This window comes from Hyperolius riggenbachi, chromosome 3 (assembly GCF_040937935.1).
Source record: "Hyperolius riggenbachi isolate aHypRig1 chromosome 3, aHypRig1.pri, whole genome shotgun sequence".
NCBI lineage: Eukaryota > Metazoa > Chordata > Amphibia > Anura > Hyperoliidae > Hyperolius > Hyperolius riggenbachi.
The window spans coordinates 416,902,632-416,911,043 of record NC_090648.1 but is presented as its reverse complement, the minus strand read 5'-3'; the positions used below and the strand labels follow the sequence as shown (position 1 = coordinate 416,911,043).

Sequence of the window (8,412 nt, the reverse complement as noted above, 5' to 3'; positions counted from 1 at the left end):
TATCCTAAGGTTTGCTACACAAAATTATATACAGCAGCACAGAATAATCTCATTTCAGTTCAACTGTATGGATTACCAAATACAGGTCCTGTCTCATCAACATGCTCCACTTTTATCAAGAGATGAATGCAAATGTAATCTTGTGAAGCAGTAGATGTAGTATAGTTGGATTTTGCAAAAGCTTGTGACATTGTACCCCACAATAGCATGGTTTAGAAGCTTCAGAGACAATGACTAGGAGAAAATGTGTGTTGTGAAGAGAATTGGTGACAGAAAGCAATGGGAGGTTGAAAAATGGATTATACTTAAAATTGTAAATTGCAAATTGTTAGCAGTGGGGTTCCACAAGGGTCAATACTAGGTCCAAGCCTTTTCAATTTGTTTATTAATGTAGTTGGAATAAAGAGTAATGTTGCTATCTCTTCAAATGATACAAAATTATGCATAATTTATCAATATTAAGTAGGAGAATAAAATATTACAACAATACAAAAAAGGGACACAGAAAGCCCAATATAGTGTAGTATGTACTGGTAATAAATGTGTAGGTTATAAAGTAAGTATCGTTATACTCACAAGCATGGGTTACCTCTAAGGCAACCACTGTAATGGCAGGTGGGGAGATTAGACCATACCCCATTAAGGGTTAAGAAGTCACTCTCCATAGATCAGAAAAGAGGTAACACCCTCCACTGAGGGTGGACTCGTACAATGTAGTAGTAAACAGGGGCGTCAGTAGGATAAAGTTAATAAAAGGTTTAAAAATAGAAGAGGCAGTGGTGGACTTACCTCCTCAAACACAAAAACCATATTGATAATGTATCAATAAAGCACATTTTATTTACATACTCCTGGGTTCAACACAACACGTTTCACAGGTGTGACCTTGCTTCATCAGGCAATAAGGATGGAGTATAAAGCTTTGGGTCAGAGACAATAAGCTTTCAGTATGACATACACTGTGTGAGTTAGGACATAGGCAAATATATATATATATATATATATATATATATATATATATATATATATATATATATATATATATATATATAATCTAAACAAATTGTGGTCTATGTTATATGACTATAGTGGGCAAACAATTAAAGATCAAATCCTTTTAGCAGTTTACTATAAGGCTACATTGCTGAAGTAGCAATAGAAATAAGGTGCTGGGCAGTGGGGTGTATCCTGGTTGTGGGAACAGTCCAACAGGCTATAGGCTATGCCTATGTATGCTCTAGATTCATTTAATAATATTTATAAAGAAGAGAAAAAAACACAGTCATAGGATCTTAGCTGTGAGAATATAAGAAAACATGGAATTGACAAATACAGAATTATTTTTCCAGTACTCTTGTATTTCACATCTACTTCCTCCCTCGGGAGCAGCTTTAACATAGCGCTTTGTATGTACTACACTCATGCATAACTAGCTGCCTGAATGCTTGGAACATTGTTTTGATTCATAAATTACCAAATTGTTATTGCACACCACGGCTCTCTTAATGCCCTCTTCCCCTGATAGATGTTTAATATGATGACAGCAGTCCTGCTTTCAGCTTACTCTGTTAATCTTATGTTTTAGGTCCTCTCAGGGAATGACATCAGGGAGCAGAATTTTATAGTAAACAGCTGTTAAGCTCATGTTTTGAGTCTTGAGGAGCCATTACACTGGACAAATCTTTCTTTGCTGTAGGACGCAAAGGCTAATCCACTTTAAATACAGTTTACCTTTAACTGACATGACTGTGAACTAATGGAACTGGCCTAACTCATTTTGATGTTAAAAAAGCATCTGTAACGATTGGGTGCTGCAACTCAGACGTCTGATTATGTGTGATCTGCAGAATCGCCAATAATACAGACGCTATACCTGATTATGTGGTGATCTGCAGTATCACCAATAATACAAGTATAGCTAGCAGAATACATGGTGTGTAGTGTTAGGTGCAACAGTATAGACCTCTCCAGTGGAGCTGGAGGGTCTATCAATAATATTAACTGAGACATAAGACCAGACCTCACCAGGAACTGGTGGGGTCTAAACTGAAGAAGTAATATAACAAATAGACCTTACCAGAGGGGCTGGTAAAGGACTAGCAAAGAGAGTAAGTGAAGTTTGGCTAAACCTTACCAGAGGAGCTGGTAAGGTACTATCAGCACAAGCGACTGAGTAGTTTAACTAGCCCTTACCAGAGGAGCTGGTAAGGTACTATCAGTCACAGGAGCTATAAACCTAAATCTAAACCTCACCAGAGGAGCTGGTGGGTTTTAGTAGAGAGAGCACCTCACCAGTGGCTAGGGCCCACTGGTGAGTAGAGAGGTCAGACAGGCAAGGTTCAGTAACAGGCAGGCAGAGACAGTACCAAATTGGCAGGCAAGAGAGTAGTGAGTATCAGGCAGAGGTTCAGCAACTAAAGTCAGATAGGCAGAAGTACACAATCGTAAAGCAATAGCAAAGGTCAGAGTATAGCCAGAATCATACACAGGTAATCAATAATACATTCAATAACTAACTATAGATAGATGTATATCGCAAACACTGCATATACATCCATCATCGACAGGAACCTCACTAGGTCTGAGCGCTAACACGAGTGTATTCGCAACAGCAGACGAGTTGCCAATGATCAGTGAAGGCTTAAGAAGCAGAGGAGAGCCCAGCGCTGCGCCCCTCAGCAATCAGCCAATCCGAGCGGCGCGAGTCATCCCTGACGTCAGCCGACTGGCAGGTCAGCTGACGCGCCTTCTTCCAGCATATAGGTCCTGTCTCCGCGCGAATTCTATGAGCAAGAGACAATGCCGTTCCCGGCGTGCTAGACGCCGACGGAACGGATGAGGCCTGTGAACAGGGAACAAAGGCGGCTGCGGATATAGCCTGCGTGTCCGCAGCCGCCAACTCTGCAGATGTTACAGCATCAAGGTCCAGTAAATCTGGCCCTGAGCCCATTGCATAGCATGGTATTGCCTTGCATTGAGGTATGGAACTCCAGCACACCAATATGCTGCTGGCCAGTATCTTTAAAAGACCACTATCGTGAAAAATTAAAAAAAATATGAAAATACAGGTTCATGCATATGTATAAAATGTTCAACAGTAAAATGCACTAAAGATTACTTTTTTCCCTATGTTTCTGTCACTTATAGTATTTTTTATTATTATTATTATTTAGTATTTATATAGCGCCGACATATTACGCAGCGCTGTACAGTGTATATATATATCTTGTCACTAACTGTCCCTCAAAGGAGCTCACAATCTAATCCCTACCATTGCCATATGTCTATATTATGTAGTGTAAGTACTGTAGTCTAGGGCCAATTTTTTAGGGGGAGCCAATTAACTTATCCGTATGTTTTTGGAATGTGGGAGGAAACCGGAGCGCCCGGATGAAACCCACGCAGACACGGAGAGAACATACAAACTCTTTGCAGATAGTGCCCTGGCTGGGATTCGAACCAGGGACCCAGCGCTGCAAGGCGAGAGAGCTAACCACTACGCCACCGTGCTGCCCATATGACCACCTTTAGCCGGATATCAAAATCAGAGGAGTTTGGGGGTGAAAAAGAGAGTCACATGTGACAATTCCCAAGGTTTTTGCATGTCTGTTCAGAAGGAATTGCCAATGAGTTGCTAGAAATTCCAATTCAATGATCATTTTATGCAAATAATGGAACTTGGAACTAGATCAAGTGCACCAGCTGTTGAAATTGATTGTTCCGCCTTCAAGCTGCATACGATTTGCATCAAATTTGCCACAACTCGGATTTATTAGTATCTCATTGACCTTTTCTCTTCACCCACCACCACGAGTTACATAAGCCAAATGGAGAACATTAATTAATGAATATCATTTAGGAATAGTAGGCAAGTGTTGTACAATGTTAGCCAACAGTAAAAGCAAGACATTTTGAATTAGGATGATACCATTTCTTGACTAACTTAAGAAAAAAAAAAAAAGTTTGCTGTCTGTGAACCTCGTTGCATTGTGGGAAATAATGGCTCTTGCCAACTGCCAAGCAAGCCCCTCTGCGCATAGAACGCTCAGTGACGAACATTCTGTACAAATCACCTAGCAGGACTAAAGATGTCACCACCAGCGGTACATTTCAGAATGTAAATCGGGGAGAGGAAAGATTTTATGATAAGCAAACACTGATTAAGTAATCTGTAAATTAATATTGTAAAAAAAAAAAAAAAAAAGCAATTTTATTCATTATTACTACTTACTGTGGCCTGTGGTGGGATGGGACTTCTAAAATCTCAGGAATTCCACTGGCTAGATCTTCTTTAGGAGAAATGATCTTTTTTTGTTAAGTGTAAGGATACATTGTTACTATAGATTTTTATTTTTAAGATTTCTGTTAACATTTTAATTTACAAATAAACAATTAGTACCAGTGACACTTGCATTTCTGAAATAAGAATGTTGAGAATTGTCTACATACAGGCAACCCTGGTAACGCTGTTGTTGGCATTTTTTATCAGCTTCACGGCCGGCGCTACCATAGAGGCAAAGGAGGCAATTGCCCCAGGGCCCCAGAGCCTGTAGGGGCCCCTAGTGGCTACAAGAGGAAATTTTTTTTTTCAAAAAGACCTTATAGTTTTTGAGAAAATCGATTTTAAAGTTTCAAAGGAAAAAAAATACACATTTAAAAACCCGCCAACTTTAACGGTTAATAGCAAATCCACCTTAAATGCGATAAACCCTAAATTTGCAGGGAATAAGAGGAAAAAACAATTTTTCAAAAAGACCTTATAGTTTTTGAGAAAATCGATTTTCAAGTTTTGAAGGAAAAAAGTATACTTTTCAATACGGTAAATGTCACTTTTAGTAGCAAACCTAACGGTAGTGTAATTTTACATGTATCAAAAGAAAGAACAATACATTTTCTGACGGGATTTCCAGGGGGCAGCGCTTTGGCCAGGGATCGCTATACAGCCGCAATATGGCTGTATGAAGATCCCTGGCATTTTTTCCTATTTTCCCCAATTTTTTTTTAATGTTTAGAGTGTGGGGATTTTTTTTTTAAAGTTATGTGGGGTCCCCCCTCCTGAAACTTTTTAACCCCTTGTCCCCCATGGAGGCTGGGATAGCCAGAATGTGAAGCTCCGACTGATTGGGGCTTCGCACCCTGACTATACCAGCTGCAAAAAAGGTCCCTTAATGACGATTTTTGTTCCAGGGTACCTGTTGGGGGGCCCCCAGGTTTATTTTGCCCTGGGGCCCCATTGTTGCTTAAACCGGCCCTGATCTGCTTAACAGGGAAAGAGGGTGGGAAGTTGTATAGTATTGTAAGTTAGTAGTAATGATATAAGCTCAGTGCCAGATAAATTTCAAAATGGCAGTAGTTAACCTCTAGGGAGACCAGAGTTTGCTAGTTTACTGTTGCATAGAAACATTTTTTACACCATTTGAAAACGTTTTTGCATACAGTCCTGTTTCCACCCGGAACTGAAACAAGTTATTGGCCTGGGAGGCCTAACACTTTGACAAAGACTTCCACTGTTCTGTGTTGGAGTTAGGGCACTGTTGTGGCCACCACAGTCCAAGGTCTCTTTTACAAAGCCCATATCACTTGGCCGTGATGAGAGAATGGTAGATAGGCTTGATGACAATATGGAAATGCAGAGAGTTGTCAATCAGATACTCAGAAGTGCGTTTCTGTAGGTCCGCGTGGGCCAGGAAGTCTGGCACCTCATCAGTGCTCTGGTGGACATTGTAGACATGTTTCACAAACACTTTTCCTTGCTGTCTCTTCACTCCAACCAGAACGGTTTTCTGAAAAGTAACACCTGCAAAATCTAGATTGAGAGGGGTTGGACACAGACTCAGAGTAGACTGGTCGAAGACTAACAGGAAGCCAGCGGGGAGAGAACAGTGCATTCCAGTTAATTTTCTTACTAGAGTCATGGTTGCTTGGTCCTAACTGTGTCTGAAAACTGAGGCTTCGGTCATCTCTGGCTGGATTGTTGATGATCCACTGTGACCCCCAAGACGAGGACAGGTAATTTCGAGGAATAAACATGCTGCAGTTCACATCAAAATACTTGGCGAAATGTAACGGAGAAGTAGAATGGGACTGAAAGGCTTGGAAGAGAAGATCCTGGATAAAGCTGTGGTAGGTGGCCAATAAAAATGACTGCTTCTGAATCTGGAAGAGTTGGTTGGGTGGGATCATTGGGTATCTGATAGATCGCAGAACTTTCTCAACCACTGTATCATTCGGGCTGTTCTTACTGACCCATTCTTCTACTGCGCGGAAGAGCTCCAGCTGACTCTGTAGGACTAAGTCCGAACGCTGGACAAGAGAGACCATGAGGTCATTGCTCACCGTCACCCACTCACCACTACTCATAACTGTGGAAAGGTTCCATGCCAAAAACTTAAGGCAGCTCTCCTGCAGAACCTCATCTTTCATCATTAAGGCATAGTGGTACCAACTTACTACGTGACCCTGGGATGACTCGCTGGCTAGGTGGGTCTTCATATACTCCGTAACTCCTTTCTGAAGGGATGAAACGTGGTACTTGCTGGCCAGGCGATGCAGTGGAATGGCTTGACTTAGCTGAATTGAAATCTCACCACAGTAAAAATACCTTATGAACTTTTCAAACAGAACAGCGCACTCTGCAGGCTCCTGGAGGGTCAGCACGCTGTGGTTGGCCAGAAGCCCTTCGAAGACGTCGCTCTGTAGGGTGAGCAGCAGCTGGTGGGTCTGGATGATTTTCACCTCATTGGAGCTGGCGGTGCGGATGCGCAGGGTGGCGTCGCTGGCGTTGCCGTTCTGCAGGAGCTCTTGAAGGGGATTAATGAGCATGATGGAGTGATTGATGAGGGCGGCTGAGGGGTCGTTGCCCACATCGGCCTTGTGAGCTAAAAATTTGCCATGGTGTAAAAGCATTTCGCATGTTTTCCGCTGCCGTGTTCTCCGTCTGTCCCGGCTGCGAAGGAGTTAACGCTTCCCCCGAGTGCTGATCGCACATGCGAAACATGAAATATATTTAATTTATTCCTCCCTGTGGGCTGTTATGGTTTGTGGAAATATGTCCTTTTGTGGGAAAATCATCAAGTCCAAGCAAAACGGTTTCAAGTTCTTAAAGTTCTTGGTTTCAATCAAAGTTCAGCAGAATTCTTTATTCCAGGTTACAGAAGATGGCCAATAGTAGGTAGTAAAAGTCTGACAGGTTTTGGAATTTGTTCAAAAGCACTTACTGAACGGCAGTTGCTCGGTCCAACTGCCAAAATAGTCTGCAAGTGAGTAGATAGGCCGGCCGGAATCCTTATATACATTGATTCCATATATTGCTTTTCTAAAGAATATCTCACTAATAATATAAATGCGAAAGTTTGGATGTTTGTTACTCAATTACACAACAATTGCTGAACAGATTTGAATAAAATTTGGCACACACATAGTACATTACCTGGAATAACATATAGGATACTTTTTATCCCCATAACCTAAAAATGGGCGGAGACAAATACAAATTTCACTGGAAAAATGTAAACTGCAGCCATTCTTACAATGTTAATGGTACAGTTTTCAAACTTTTCACAGCTGGTCACTGGGTGACTAGGATTAATATTCAGAAAAGTGGGTGGAGCCTACAAAAGCCAATAAAAATTCACCTATTGATTTTCAAGGGAAATATTTAATTGCTGCCATTTTTGCACTATTTATGGCACAAGCCTCAAACCTGGTAGAGTGAATCATTGGGTGACTGGGGTTCAAATTCAGAAAAGGGGGTGGAACCACAAACAGCCAATCAGATTATTTTCATTTCAATGCAAATTATTGATGCTAAAGACTGCAAAGCTCACAAACTTGGTCATTGAGTAATTGTGTGCTAGGGTTATAAAAAGTGGGCGCAGTCAACACCAGGTAAATACATACCCAGGCAATGCCGGGTCATCAGTGGACAAAGAAAATGTAAACTTCAGCCATTCTTACACTGTTAATGGTAGGGTTCTCAAACTGTGCACAGTTGGTCACTGGGTGACTGGGATTAATATTTAGAAAAGTGGGTGGAGCCTACAAAGGCCAATCAAAATGTACCTATTGATTTTCAAGGGGAGAAGCCAGAACCATCCACGTAATGAATATGCTCTTTTATTTGAATATCATAGATAGACTGTCACACAAAGTGCAACGTTTCTGGGGCATACACCTTTCTCAAGCCAGCGACAGTCAGACTGTCACTGGCTTGAGAAAGGGGTATGCCCCCGAAACGTCGCACTTTGTGTGACAGTCTGTATCTATGATATTAAATAAAAGAGCATATACATTACGTGGATGATGCCAGCTTCTCTGCTTTACTGTGAATTATCCGGTTGGTCACCAGATCGCCGTGGCACGTCCAACAGTTTATTAAGAAGGTGTGCCTCCTCATCTCATAATTGATTTTTA

The 8,412-nt window shown here is 41.4% G+C and overlaps 1 pseudogene; it reads right to left on the bottom strand.

Annotated features, from left to right (window-relative positions):
* Positions 1-5,291: 5,291 nt before the first annotated feature.
* On the bottom strand, positions 5,292-6,906 carry LOC137562367 (BTB/POZ domain-containing protein 17-like; annotated as a pseudogene).
* Positions 6,907-8,412: the final 1,506 nt, after the last annotated feature.